Source organism: Rhynchophorus ferrugineus, unplaced genomic scaffold (genome assembly GCF_030347505.1).
Source record: "Rhynchophorus ferrugineus isolate W39M unplaced genomic scaffold, kcgeb_rfMv2 rfM2, whole genome shotgun sequence".
Taxonomy (NCBI): Eukaryota; Metazoa; Arthropoda; class Insecta; order Coleoptera; family Curculionidae; genus Rhynchophorus; species Rhynchophorus ferrugineus.
In genome coordinates this window covers 47,438,092-47,454,745 of record NW_027472581.1, presented here as the reverse complement: position 1 = coordinate 47,454,745, position 16,654 = coordinate 47,438,092, and the positions used below count along the sequence as shown (strand labels likewise).

The window sequence follows — 16,654 nt, the reverse complement described above, 5'->3', positions numbered from 1 at the left end:
GATCTAGCTGTTTCGCTTTAAATATTAGACCATGGTGCCATGCTTTTTTTCGACCTTTTATCAGTGCCTGGTGGATAGTTGCTGCGACGCGGGCAGCTTGATGGAGGGTGATGAGATTTATTTCTATTCCAGATAGATTATACCCACCAAACTTTTCAAGTTATACTTATTTTTGAATAAGTTGATAGACAAAATTGAGCATTTAATAATAACCTCTTCGGTTTCGAATCGTTGTCTCAAAATAGCTTAGAAACGCATTTTCAACCACAGAATAACCCATTGCAAATAATTCATCCTAAAAGAGACAGAATAATTATCAAGCACCCGGCCGGTATCAAAACATCAATCTTGAAATTTTCTCTCGCGTAATGACTGAAATGATTGCCTTAAAGCACCCGATAAACGTAGAAAAATGTTCTGGGCGCTATCAACTAGATTAAAATTCCACACACTCTACCATCATTAGTAGATTACATCACATTACAGAACTACCGACATTTAAACAAAATAAAACTAAACTGGAAGATAAAAACCAACGTCGAATTCTTCAGCAGCAGTCGAATTATATCCATAAACCGAGAAACCGTTATCAGAAAAATCGCATTTATTCGCAGACTAGTAGCCGTGCGCTCACATTATGTTTCATTTGTCGAACGAGAACAAAAAAAACTACTAATGTAATAGTTTCCATAACTGTAAATATTCCATGACATTTTCAAGCGGCAATCTAAATACTATTAACGTAATAACAGACACAAGACATTTAGCTAAGAAAAAAAAACAATAAAACCACTTTGTTTCGATAAACTTGTGGTATAAGCGCTATATAATTATTTAATTACCGATGGTCGAACAATATAAAAAATTGGTGATTTTTTTAGAGATATATAATTGCAAGAACGTGTTCGACGTTGTTTTGAATTGTTAATTCCGCTGGTGTTTAACATTAATTAATGATTAATGAGCGAATTGAAAACGAGAAATATTTTTTTTGGAACAAGAAAACTTTCACTTAAAAAAGTCCAATGAGGAATTAAATAGTAGAAAGCTAACCGTTATTACAAAACAATGAGCCACTAAAATATCTATATGATCCTTATGTGTCAGAGATTGACGTAATACACTTAATAAATGTTGTGATAACAAACTAAACGATTTTTATGGTACACCAATTTCTTCGTACATCAGGTAAAATGTGTAGAGAAATATGATTATAATAAATTATTTAATCTTAACGATAATTACAAGAAATAACTATTGTTAGTTTTTCCTTGTAATGAACAAAATATTAACTTTATTACTATAACAATTAACTTTCTAGCAATAACTCGCAGCGAATACATTACCGCTGGGAAACAAGGTGTTCATTCAATTAAAATTGAAATATTACATATAATTATATGTTACATAATTCGGACAAAAGATGAAGCAGAACAATAAAAGCAGGGTCATTTAAAAAAAAGTAATTATGCTATATCAGTACTAAGAGGAAAACATAATGGAAAAGTAGGATATTTCGAAGTACAACCTAAAAGAGAAATAAAAGATAAGGCATTCAGGATTGTTGGGTATTAAAAGACTAATGTAACTAATATGCAAAAAACCGGATAAAAAGGTACAGATATATAAAATAGAATAGAAATAGAAGAAAACCAGGTATAGACAATTGTTATATCGCGCGACCATTACAAAACTGGTTTTGAAAGTGGTGTGTTTTTGTAAAACTGAATGGTGTGATGAATGATAGACACATAGGGATTTGGTTTATAGAATAGAATTGACCTCGGCAATATGGTTTTGTGTCATCGTTCAACAAGTCACCACTTGCTTCAGTAAACTAAACTAAAAGTAAAAGAAAAATTTTCGTTGATTTAAACCCTTCACATCTTATACTTATTTAAATGATATATATTGGCACTGAAACTAACAAATAACAATCCAATTTTGAGAGTACGGATGTGAAAGCTAATGCTTCAGCTTCTAGAGCTCGAATGTAAAAGTGTCTCCGAACTCTAGTTCGATTCATCTATTGTTTGTCCAGTACCGGTTACTTGCAATCCTTTACATCCAACAAAGAAAACATGATGTAACAAATATAACATTCACTATTATGTTTGTAAAACTTCAAGCTTCAAAGGTTATTAAAGTAATACATACAATTATATCGTATAGTTCATCTAACAAATAAAACGTATAATTAGTCACTAAAGCTCTACTATGTTTATAGAACTTCAAGCCCCAAAAGAATTAATTACTGCTGCGAAATAAGTCGTTTGAGAAATTAAAGTAAAGTAGGTAGGATAAAAAATAAAAGCAGTACACAATTTTCTCTTGAATACTAAAAATAATTTATAAATAAAAATGGGTATTGGATGTAAAAATAAAGATCTTACATCTTACGTAAAGAAGAATTATACTAACACTAGCTAAAAATATAATAAGAAGGTGAAATATTTCGATGAACTATAAGTAGAAAAACCTGTGAAATATTTTTTTTTTAAATTGACCATGACCATGACCATTGACCAAAACACTAAACAAAAAAAAATAATTAAAGTGATATGGTGTAATATGTATTAATAAACATATAGGTAAAAATTAACATGATTTATTGATTGCAAACCAATTAGAAACTATCATAAAAATAAATCATAACTTATGCTATGAAAGCTTTTAGAAGTAATGTATAAGCTATATAAAAATGCTCATAGACAAATAGCAAACAAGGGAGAATTTATTATTCCGACATAGTTACGTCTCGTAGATACGTTTTTCAAATGCAGAACATCGATTCCAAGAAATGCATCTTTAAAAGCAAGTGCAGAACTTGCTAAACAAAGCAAATTCCTGAAAATCTCGCGCTAACGTATTTCTCTTACGTAGAAAACGCATAGACGATGAATTGTAAAGCTGGCGCCAACAAATACACTTAGAACATTCCATCTATTCCCTGTTGTGCAAAAGCTAATTACAAAAAAGGCGCATTATGTTCCGTTTTAGGCGGCTGCTTCATCTATTATGCACGCGTTGCCACATCCATCAGGATATCTTAACAAATAATGACAAACGCAACCTGCTCAAAAAGACGTACAGCTTTCAATTAATTAGGTTGTTGCCTGAATTAGAAATTATGGCAAAATTAGTCACTAATGAAACACACATTTGTCCTGAATAAATAAGGATTATATTTAATTTTACATGAAATTTTTTAATTTTAATTAATACATAACCTGATTCACAGTTAAGACCGCCATGTGTTTTTTTCTAAAACCGAATGATTTTAGCTTTCAACACATTTTGTTGGATTGTATTTAATTTTACCATATTCAAGATTATAATTAGCACTGACATATTAAAATAAACATAGTTGGTACAAGTAATTTATAGACTGCTTCAACTGAATAAAATCAGAAAAGGTCACTGATTAATACATGTAAATAACATATAAAATCACAAATAAAGGCAATTAAATGGCTATTAAACAACCTTATAGATTTAATATTTCAGTGAAGCGTACATATTCACTTTAAAAGTGTTCGAATTAAATATTCTCTTATATGTCCCGTTAATTAATTTAATTAAGTGCTTGCTAATTAGCATGAAATGTTGTTCGCGAGAGAAAAAACACGTATTACAAATAAAACTACTTCCTCACTATATTGTCTCTCTTTCTCTCTACTTATTAGTAATAAGTAGTATGATATGATAATGTATGATTCTAATATTAAAATATCTAAAAAACGTTATTGATTATTAGGAATTTATCTGATATTTTTTAAGAGGTAACATTTTTGTAAACATTTTTTAGCTATGCATCTTATATAGCCAGCATTAGGACGGTAACACGATAATGGATACTCCAAAAAATCCGTTTGACAACGTATTTACATCATAATAGTCTTCTTTACACAAAAATAGAATTAAACCTGCAGTATCGGTTGTACTTTCAATTCAAAAAGTCGCATCTCCTATTCTTAAAATAAAATAGATTTGAAATAAAATTAAAAATTTTGTTTTTAAACCATATATGTCTCACAGCTTCTATATTGATGTTATGATATAAATGTGAACAGATAGTACTACAAAACATATAGTAATTTTTCTTACAAAACATATATATGAGTTCAGTAGCAATACAATACAATTTAACTATACTTCAACCATACAACAAATTAATATAACTCATAATCAAAATAAGAGAAATGGTTTCAAAGGTATTAAATTAAAAGAATTCGTTATAACAAGCATGCGAATGCTGAGCATTTTCATGCATTTCTCTGAACATTCATGTCCACATACTGAAGAGAGTACTGTAATTATATGAACACATCCAACAAATATATTTACAATATTACAAAAATACAATTATTGAACTTTTTGTAATGATTCTATAAATACAGACATTTTCAGGATTAACAACTTTTGACCGCGGCAAATATGGCAACGTAGGTGTTGTTATTAAACAGCCTTATACCCCTACGTAATAACTATGTCGAGTTCAATGTTAATTAAAAGGAGTCAGGGCTACCAACTTCTCCAACTGCGTAAACAGAAAGACGTCAAGTGGGCTCTGACAATGACTCGGAATTGTTAAAATCGCGTTTAAACCTTACCGCACTTTCAAGGACACATTTTCTAACTTTATCACATTTAAGTTATTTCAAACGTTGTATAAGATGGATTTTCTCATAGGTGACTAAAAGGAACGCCGAGGTATTGGATCAATTTCCATGACTGAAAAAATAAATGTCACCAAAAATTATAATATAAGTTATAAAAAATTCTGAAATTCAAAACCTAACTTACAACGATGTTCCTCTTTCTACTTATATATTTAGAATATTTTGTATAAAAAATAGTTTTTATTTTTCAGGATTACAGTAGTGTACATAAATTATCTTTAAATATTATATTATTAAAATTAGAAATGTATTTGATAAAGAAACTGTTATTGATACTAATTTATTGCTGTTAAAATAAAACTGGAAAGTACAAAGAGCAGATCTATTAAACAACTTTAAAGAGGTTAAATTGTTTCTTTCACTGAACTATGCACATATTTTTTGTTGAGTTTAAGTTACTAATTTACTTCAGGTTCAGGTTAACAACAGTATACATAATATAATTGGACCTTTTTAGTTTATTTATGAAAAACAATTGAAAGCAATGACATACGTAAAATGAGAGATAATGAAAATCTGGAAAATCAGACAGGTGTTTGGTCTAAACAATATAATATGATATTTAACCACTTAATGTCTTGGATAATTGGTCTTGTGTTAAACTGTAATGAGCTAACTATTTCAAAATAACCTACAGGACCTGAACAATATAAACGGGTATTTAAATTATGATAACTAATAATGTGGATATGTTATTATATTATGAGGAATTTACTATGAACTATAGCTTTAGTATTGACCTAATAACTACATAAGTTATACGTTATTACGCTATTTCCGCTGAGACAATGCCAAAACTGTAGTAATCCGAATGCCCCATTACGTTATAACGAGTATTTTAATTGTAGTCTTTTGTAATTTGGAAGCTATGTCCCCGGTATTTGACCTCTTTTAAACCTTGTCGCATTTATATAGCCGAGTTATTCGGGTTCTTGGTCACTTGGTGTCGTCTATCCGGTATGATTTAATTCCAGCCAACGTATACGGTTCAGTTGGTACTAAAATGCGGATATAAATGTTTCAGTTTAAATATATAGTTGGGAAAATGTAGGCAGAAATGTAGTAAATTTTGTGGCCAATGTTACGTGACGACTAATACCATTACCATAATTCATAACATATTTAATATGACCACAGCAGTGCAATGTTACTTTAAACATATCGCATTATAATTATAATTCATGTTTGAAATAATTATACGATTTGATTATACTCATTAAAATCACTAACTTGATGAAACTTTTAGTTGTTCCTTAAACTGTAAGATTAACCAAAGAAAGCAATCATAATTAGTGAATAAACAAATACCGAACTATTGAAAATTAATGTTTCAATCAAAGAAAATTAAAAATATCGAACCAAATATATATTAACTTCAGAAAAATCCTAATGTGCAAGCTGTAATAACATTTATATTTACAATTATTATTGATGTCAGAATAAAGAAAAAAAAATTAACTTACATAATATATTAATAACCTATGAATGCATTTTGCTCAAGCAAGAATTGTATATTTAGACTTAACGTAACTACAAGAATTATTTAATAGTACTATAGCATAAAAAATCGATAATTCTTGCACAGAAAATATGTCTTTGTTCAAAACTACTAGTTCAAGTTAGTTTAAATATCTGTTATTTGAAAGGAAGACACTTAGGAACTCTAGTTCCAAATTATACAAACATACAAATATTGAAGAAATATAGAATGGGCATGAATGGCTTCCAGATAAGCAAGCAGAGACAAGTATGAAATTAAATTTTGTTTAAAATTGTGATCGAAATTAGAATGCATGAAACTTTTTATAGATTTTTAGGAAAATGTATGTATGAAAAAGTCCGCTATTTACTGGCATTGATCTAGAAACACTACTTGCTACAATATATAAGACTATTACTAAATAAATTTCCGCAAGGACATTGATCAATCCGAGAATGTTAAGTAACTTGGTATGCATCTGACCCGTCGGCTAACCTAGAAGAAACACACACTTGCCAAGCGAAAATAATTTAGAAGAATAAATGGATAATTATATATGAATCAATACTTAAGCCGTATGGAATAGTATGGGGTACTGCTAACAAGTCTAAAATAGTAATCACAACTGTTCCAAAACAAAGTGCTGCGTGCCATTGTCCATAGAACTATGTCTTTAATAAAGTGGTACAAGGGGATATTGCTTTAGCACCCACGACGAGTGTAATTCAAAATGCTTGTGTTAAGTACCTCAAAGGAATATTAGCGTACCCCAATGTGCTCCATAATCAGCTAAATGTGTGTAGACCAAAACGTTAAAAACCATCCGATCTGGTTATATAATATATATAGTTTAGAATAACATTTAGAACATGACTAACTAATTAAGACAATATTTTACACAGATCACTTAATGAGGACTATAAATATTATAGTGCATAGGTCTAGTATTTACTTTTAAGTGAAAACAAAACTGAGAAGTGAACCGGACTGGAATTATCCATTGAACAATTTAAAGATTAAATTAAACTAATGTGTTTCTTTTATTAATGCCAAAATTATTGTGACCTATTCGTTTAGTGAAATTACGAGCGTTCACATGCTCAATTCACGTTTCCTGTTTGGTTTTATGGGTGCACATTTCGAGCGTTCTCATTTCATGCCAGTCCAACAATTGCACTGTCGTATTTCGGTAGGCCCATTACTTAAACAAATGGTGGTCTTTCAAATAAATCAGGCAATCATAATCCGTCGCCAAGATGATTAAACAGCGCCTAACGCGGCGATAACTCCCAGAAATTTCACTCTATTGTTTGTGCGGGAAGTGGATACGATAATGCAACTGTACAAGGACCGATGCGGTTGCAAGTGAATAAAAGAAAATAAAACGATGTTGTGTGTGTGTGTGTCTAAATTCGTAACAGCTGCCCGACTGCTTCAAACAATAAAGTCAAATTAATTTGCTGTTATTAAATAGCGCAGTCAGTTTAAATCAGAAACGGTTGATTCATTGGAATATACTACAAGCTATAATTAGGACGCCAGTCAAAAGTTTAAAAGGTGGCAATTTGACGACGTCTAGTCTGGACGGTCTGCAAGGTGTGGAAATATTGCCCGTGTTAGGTCGCCTCCTTTGTTGATATATTCAATAGTAGAGCCTCGTTACACGTGCACGTTAAGTTCGTTTAAGCCTTACTTCGGTGAGGTATTTTGCTTCTACTAATATACATACCCACATTTATTTTTAAATATTAGAAGTATTTTGTTTCCAAAAATTTACTGTGCTTACCTGTAACAAAAAAAAAGAAAATTAATTATATTATAAAATACCACAAATATAATATAAAATCATAATAACAACCTAATATTTAATATAAGAACTGTAAAAATTATCATGTATAATCAAACTACCCATATAACAATAACAATGAATAATACTAACATCCTACATAGCAACAGCGAATCTCGATGCAAAACTGCACTGGAAGGATCACATTAAGAAAAAAGAAAAAAATTCAATTACAAAAAATGTAGTTGGAAGAAAATCCCAAGTATCCGTACATAATAAACAAATTTTAAAACTGATATGGACCTATGCAAATTAAATAAAATAAACAACTTTCGGAAGAAATCTATAAGGGTATCGTAGACGCACCCAAATCTTCAGATACTCAATTTCATTAAATTAAGAGAATTACAAAGAGACACGAGGAGAGAATTCTTATGTTAATACTGAAATATTAAACTCTTGGATAAGGACAGGCGGTTTCCTAGATATATACTTAGTTTTTAGCTTATTGTAAAAACAAATTGTAGGGTTGTAATAATAATTTCAGATTAATAATTTCACTTTGTACAAACGACGCATTTGTTGAAACTATCCAATATATCACTGATTTTCGTTCATGAAAGTTGAACTGCTCTGTATCAAGTACATGACCTGATTGTACAATTACCATTTTTCTGTCACTGATCGACTCAAACGCGTCAACTGCAATCAATAGCGATATTCTCTTATGAGTTAATTTGCTTCCCTGATCTCCTACTTGATGATCTACAAGATCTTCGAGACGTTCATTTTGTATATCATTTGAGGGTACGTACTTTAACTAGTCACTGACCACCCAATTATTTCTTGCACTTTCTTCAATTTTTTATACCTACAATAAATAACGGATATGTAATAATCATTGATTTATTTTGTCCACTCTCAATTCACCGAGTCATAATCCCCAAAGTATCAGGAGTAATAAAACTGCAAGACTGATAATAACTAGTGGTCGGATACTTATTCCTTAAGTTTGCCTTGATTTAATCAATAGTTGGTAATGATGAATGATACATTCAATACTTATAGATACATTTCAACCAACCTTGACAAGGTGCTCCCCGAATCTATAATGAAATATGGAAAAAAATCCACATTTGCTGTTCTATTGTGTAATGCATATAGTATGGTTTCAGATATGAAAGTGCATATTGAAATAAATGGAGACCAAAACGCACATATTCTTTAGAACATATCTTCATATAACTGATTATAGTTCCAAATCTCTCCGTGATAGTTTTGCGTTGTGGCGTAATGACAAAAACTTAATTATATTACTTGAGCGAACTCAATTACCATCTCAATACTCAATCCAATCAGACAAATGCTCAATTCATCAAGCAGAATCAGCAAAAGACCTCGGCATCGATGGTAGGTTAAACTGAAATCATGCTAAGAGAGACTAAAAACAGGTCAATAAATTGATCAGTTAATCGTAAAGCCCATATGGACCTATGGAGGTGCAAATATGGGGTTGTACTAAAATATCAAATCAAGCAGTACGCGCTGAAAAAAAAAGTTCTACGATTAATTACCAATGCTTATCGCTACGTAACCAATAAATATATGACCTCGAAATTAAATAGATATACGATTTTATCCAAGATTTCGCCTCAAAACATGAATTAATGTTACTAAATCACATTAACATGGGGGCAATACAGCTACTGGACAAAACGCAGGAAGATTTGAGCGAACCAAACCGCACAAACTTGGATAGTGCATAAGTGTTCTCTATACCTTAACTTTATTTTAAACAGTATAGTGATGTATTAATCTCGTACTCGCATAGCTTATGTATTAATGCCATTAACAGAATAGTAGTGATAAATTAATTTGTAAATTAAAATTGTAGTAAGCTACCTACTGTAAGATATAATTAATGAAAAAAATATAGTTGTATAATAAAATAATAATGAAAAATAGAGCATAATAGAGTATTGAAATATGAGAACGCATAGACAATATTAGAGGCTTTCGTCACAAGTATTATGGTAAGCAGGAGAGAAGATGAAAGATGTCTTTTTACGAGTAATAGAACATTTTGTATAGTTGTTACTATAATAATAACCGCGCAAATCTTTCTTTAAATGTTCTCCTGACACGAATCTTCGTTAGCGAACGAAGAAACGCTATTACCAAGATTATAAATTCCGCCTTCCCAGTAGAACATCGCGTATTTATACAGTTAGTCTTTTGCCATATAATAAACGTCGATTATCTGTATCCTCTGGTGTTATCTGTCTCGTGGGGTCTCGGCAACAATAATATAATACATCACTTCGCGTTTCGCTAAGAGCCATCGGCCTCAATTAAATAAAGGCTACTCCTAATACGTTTCGTTACATGAAAGTAAACGAATTATTAAATGAGTACGGGAAGATTAAATTGCGCCGGGTCGATAGAAAGGGATGTTATTTTAAAATAATTTGCGCGGATAATGGTACCGGATTATAGTTGTGTCGTTGTTCTTGCTGTTTGCCGTAATCATATATATCTCCCGATGCGTTTTTGCCATTGCGAGTTCAGTTTAGATGCATCGCATGTCGCTGATGATTTAAATCGGATTAATATGATTAGTAGTCGTTGTGTTGGTGCGGAATATAAATACGTTCCATCGCTTTGCTCCTTTATCTTTCGTGGTTAAAAAAATGTTTAAAATGTTCTGACACATATTCATTTAAAATATTTATTTAAGATAAAAATATACCACAACAAAGATAGCTTATAATGTAATTATTATAACAAAAATTAAGATGCAAATATTTATTAACTATTACCAAACCTATATGTATGATATATGTGATGCATGATGTCTGAGGACCTGATCTAATTATACCCTGAGACAACACGAAATTTCAACTTGTGTGGATCATGATTGTTTTAAGTGTTCATGGGCATGCATTTCGTTGATATTGTTTTAAAAATACTATAATGTAGTACTTTGTATTGTGTTTATAATATGTTGTTATCATAGAGAGAAAAAAACTAATACCAACACACCAGTTTGGGTTTATTAACAAGCATTCAATAATTGACCAGGTCCACAGAATAACAGATGCTATTGAAAAAGCCTACGAAAGTAAAAAAGTATGCTCAGCTATATTGCAATATTCTTAGATGTTGCACAAGCCGTCGATAAGGTTTGGCATGAAGGCCTTGTTCACAAACTGCAGAAAATGCTACCAAAACAACACACCGAACGATTAAAATCGTACATTACAACCAGAGTTAAACAAGAAGAAGCTTACTCTACAATAAAAAAAGATAAAGCAGGTGTAAGTATGTCTAGTTGAAAATCAAAACAGAATAAACATGTATCAAATACGTATACGATACAAACACAAATTGTACATATAAAATAATAATCAATCAATATATAAAACGAAATAAAACATAAATAAATATTATACATTTAAAATATATCAGTAGATAGAGAGAATATAAAAATAAATACATAAATGAAATTAACTTAAAAACACATATAAAATAACATCAGTATAAAAAATTATAATTCATAATACATAATATATTAATATATTGAAACCAAAGCAGCAGATAAAATATAACGTAAAGGTTATAAATATAAAATAGTTTGGTTTCTCTAAAATAAAATTAAATATGAGATAAGAAATTAGATAGAATACTGTAAATGAATTTCATGTAAATAATGAAATATTTTATCGATGTGATTTGGAGTGAAAAGAGTTTCCAGATTTCTAGGTATGTTATATCTAATTCTAATAGACCGTAGGCCTCACATGATTGTAAAACATGTCGGACTGTTTTTAATAGTCCACAATAATCACACAACGGAGGAACATCGCCAGTCATAAGATACGAATGTGAGAACTGACAATGCCCGATCATTAACCTATTTAACAGGACCTGCTTATACCTATTAGTAGATAATGTTATAGAAGTAAAAAAGCTTGCTTAATAAACCACAATTTATTATCGACCTCCAGCAAGTCCCACTCCAATTGAACAACACTATCGATTTTATTCGTAATAATGGGGTATAGATCCTTATAATATGGAAACTTAGGAATATATGTACCACAGAGTGGCTCCTTTAGCTGCTTTGTCTGCTCTCTCATTACCATCTATGCCCGCATGACTGGGGACCCAAATAATTGATATTCTTCTTTTCCGTTCAACCAGATTGTGATAGACGTTATAGATACCAACGATAAGGGTGTCTAAAAGTTGCATTTTCAATTGCCAGGATAGAGCTCAGGGAATCAGTACAAATCAACCAAACGCCAGACTCAACCTCCAATACAATCTGTAGAACTTTCCAGATGGTTGTTAATTAAAAATGTGGAACGCTTCACGATTTTGCGTGTCATCCTTGCGCAGGAGCCATGCTTCGCCGAAGCGAGTGCACTATAAATAATTGGACACAAGCTTGGAAAATAAGAATTAATAAAAGTAAATCTGTACATGTGCAGTTCACCCATAAACAGACCGTACAAGCACCAATAACATTACATAATAATCATTCCATATAGCAACAACGCAAAATATCTCGGAATGAATCTCGGTGCAAAACTTCGCTGGAAGGAACATATAAAGAAGAAAAACAAAGAACTGGGATTGAAATATAGGAAAATGTACTGCCTGATTGGAAGGAAACCACAATTACCAGTACATAATAAATTGCTATTATATAAGCAAATACTAAAAACTATATGGACATACGGAGTTCAATTATGGGGATGTTCTGCAAAGAGTAACATAAATAAAATACAAGTTTTTCAGAACACAGTCCTGAGGTATTGTAGGCACACCCAAATACTACAGGACTGATTATTTACATCGAGACCTTCAGATACCCACAGTTAATCAAGAAATCAAGATAAATGCAAGGGGGCATGAGGAAAGACTCCATTCTCATGAGAATATTGAAATATTGCAGCTTTTGGATACCACCAGAATAGGGCGCAGACTCAAAAGATTCAAACCATCTGATCTTGTGTAGTGAGGTGCATATATTAAAAAATACAGCAGTGACATCTATATACATTATTTCACCAGAGACTGAGATAGGGCCGATGGGTCCTTCTAGTTATATAACTAGATTTAAGTTATCATAAAGACAAATTGTAGGTTAGACGGAAACGACTAGTAACAATGTATTAATTTAATAATAATAATAAAAATGTTGTTCGTCCAATGCAACTTTGCTCTAGATTACTAAATTTCATGATATATCAAAAACAATATCGTAAGAATGTCATTGAAGTAGTAACATTTGGTTATCTTTGAGATTGACAAATTTAGCATTATATATGTAGATAGTATTCTAAGTAAACATTGAATTTATATACGTTTGCTTAAAATTGAAAAATATGACAAAAAAAAACAATATACGATTAAATTAATTTTATTGAATGAGAGCAAACGGTGTGAAAATATTACAGTTGATTCATTCAGTTCTTCTGATGAAACAAAATCGATTTGACTTTTGACGAAAACTGGTCTATGACTTATTTCGTATTCATCGTCAGAGTATTATTACATGCAGAGAAAAACGCAGGGAGATCAACAATGAGATGATAAGGTACTGACTTTTATTTCCCATAAAGCAAGTACTTTCTTTCAATAATCCTAGTCATAAAAGCAGCTTATCAAAAAAAAAAATTGAAGATGTTCGGTTACCGGAATATTAGATTTTTTTCATGAAACTAATATACATCTTATATATCTTACTTGAACCTGATAAATTGATTTTGGATGACCAGAGGGATACCTTGACTTTTATGTTTATACATCTCATAATTAGAAAGTTAAGGGACGTGTTGAAATAACAATAATTATAATTTTCAATTATTAATAAGAATAGTCAAATCATAATACAATTAATTAAATAATTAATTATTTATAGTTAATTGCCTCCACCTGTATACTATTAAATATTTTATAATTTAATAATACAGTAATAATATATAAATAGAAGCAACATTTAAAGAAGCATCATCTTAATAGAAAATACATTATTTATGGAACAATGTTGATGATGATAAGCACTATTTCTGAGAGAACAACAGGAGAAACATCGGGAAACTCTACATAATGTAATCTAAAAACCAAATTAGCGATTCACAAAGGCTTAAATAAATATCTATGATCACACAAAAATTTGCGTAATTTTGATTCAAAAACAAAGAAATATATTATCATATTGCAACTTCGAATTGTAATGACATAGACAGCGATGTATCCCAACAAAAAACATAACTGTATAACAACCAAGGGACTCGACAATGACCTTGACATATTACAGCGTTCGGCCACATGTTGCAGAATTGGTGGAAAACTACTTTTAAATGGTTAATACTATCCGTCGTATTCGTCACACATTACCCATTCCAGTTCAATCATTAGTTGTTTTGATCGATTCTATATGCCATAGATAAGCCGCGCCTCCACATTCTAACAAAATTACCTAAACGTATATCGATTCTTATTCTCCTATTCTTCATTAAAATTATTCCTTAAAAGACATGTCGTTTTTCTAGAGTATAACTTAAATGACAGTAAAGTAGTCTCTGACATAAGTGGAGAAACCAATTTGCGTTCTTGCCATAAATAGTAGAATTATTGTATTAAACTGTTGCAATTTTAATAGTATGTAAATAATTACTTTTGGAAAAAAAATCGTGTCATAAGTATATCGCTACAACTAAAGCAAATTATGATTTGCTATTATATACTAAACATAGCGTGCCTTTAGATTGGAAATTTAAACATGACAATTACGATAATTACGAAATTGTCATCATAGATTTAAGTCTAATCAAAAAACTATTATATTAATTTGCAAAAAAATTTGGGCAAAATGGAGCTAATAACTTTAGAAAAATAGCTTGTAATTGCCGTATTGCTACACGTAATAACTTAATGGAATAAAATGAAATTTCACCAAAAAAAGCAGTAACTTTGTCAAGTTTCTCAGGCGTTGAATTCAATTCAATATAATTTATATATATCATAAGAATATATATCAACCATATGAACCGATAAAGAAATTCGTACTGTCATTAATGCGACATGTGGCACAATAACATCGCACAACTAAAAATAATTGCAAGATCAAGATTCCCAATCTCGTCCGCTCAAGGCAAGTTAATTTAAGAACGCGGTTCAATACCAATGCCCTAAAAAGTACCGGATACCCAGTGCAGGTCAACGATATCACGCCAATTCGTCATTATACAATACGCGCTTTGATTAGTGAAACTCCGTGAAAGATCGTGGTAATTTAATCTACCTTCGGGACGAAGAGAATCGAATCTCTAGAAGGAATACGCGATGTTATTGTTTTTTTAATACCCGTTAATTATTGTTCGTGAAAAGAAAGAAAAAACAAACATAAACGTATATATATATATATATATATATATATATATATATATATATATATATATATACAAATTGAACACACATTTTTAGTAATAAATAATACTAGACAAAAACCATATTAATCCTGTAAAATAAAAAAATTATTTCGAAGGTTATATTTTTTGACATTATGATTACGAACTTTTTCAGTGGTTAATTCATTATAATTTTAAGTATGTGAAACGTAATATCCTGGTTTAAAATTAAATCTAAAAAAATCTCTTTATATTTAACAATAACCTTCAATAAACAAAAATGTAATTTAAAAAAAGTATAAAGGGTATTTTTGAAAATAGAAATAATGTAAATGGTACATTGTTATTTTTTAACAGATTATATAAACCTAATTACTTATTACTTCTCATAGTTTCATCATTCTCCATAACAAAAATATATTAAATTTATTTTAGTCATGAAACTATTATAAAAAATAACTAATATTTTCTGCGCCTTTTTAAGGATTACCCTCTTAGCCACTGGCTCAAAGATCTTTGATCTAGGATATTTGTTCCAATTAAACTAGTTTTACAAAAAAATACTTTTAAACCTAACTCTTTCTTTGCATTTCGTCTTTCTTGAACACGAGAAATGCTTGATAGCTATAATCGGCTAGGATTACACCTACATATTCATATTTTGCCAAGATAAATGACAGATTTTTCAGATATTGAAGTATAATTATGATCATATAATAACTGCAGGGTTTTTTTTAATTTTGGACCATTTATCTTTATTATCAAAGTATTTGTAATCATAATAGAAGTTGTCTATATTTGTCATAGACGAAACGTGAAAAGCAAGCAAGCAGATTCAAAATAAAGTCATAAATAAAATATTACAATGAAGGTTTTAGTCAAATATTGCTGTAAACTACTGCATAGATTTTAAAATAATAGATTAAAGAAATAGATTTTATAAGCATTTACATATTGTTAAAATGTATAAGGAGAAAATTGATATTAACTCTATTGTGATATAGCTGGAGCTTTAGGGGACAGTACAGTGATTAAATCAATAAATAAGATAATGAAAATTGGTAAAAGTTCGCAAGAAAAATGTACGGATAGTAATACATGGAACATATATGGAGACATACACTGATATCCAAATACTCTCTCGTACATATATAATGCCTCCTTAAAACATTAAAATTAATAAAAAAGTAAAATAACAAATAATAAAATTAACCAGTTAGGGAGGTCTTAACGCCCATACATTTAATATATCCAATCTCCTGTGTCTTACATGTCTAACTTACAT

At 30.3% G+C, this 16,654-nt stretch overlaps 1 protein-coding gene and 1 pseudogene across 2 annotated transcripts in view; both read right to left on the bottom strand.

Moving 5' to 3' along the window:
• Nucleotides 1-16,654, bottom strand: part of LOC143191053 (death-associated protein kinase related) — a 305,475-nt gene that overhangs the window by 177,120 nt on the left and 111,701 nt on the right. The window lies entirely within an intron of this gene.
• LOC143192083 (uncharacterized) lies at nucleotides 12,305-12,467 on the bottom strand (annotated as a pseudogene).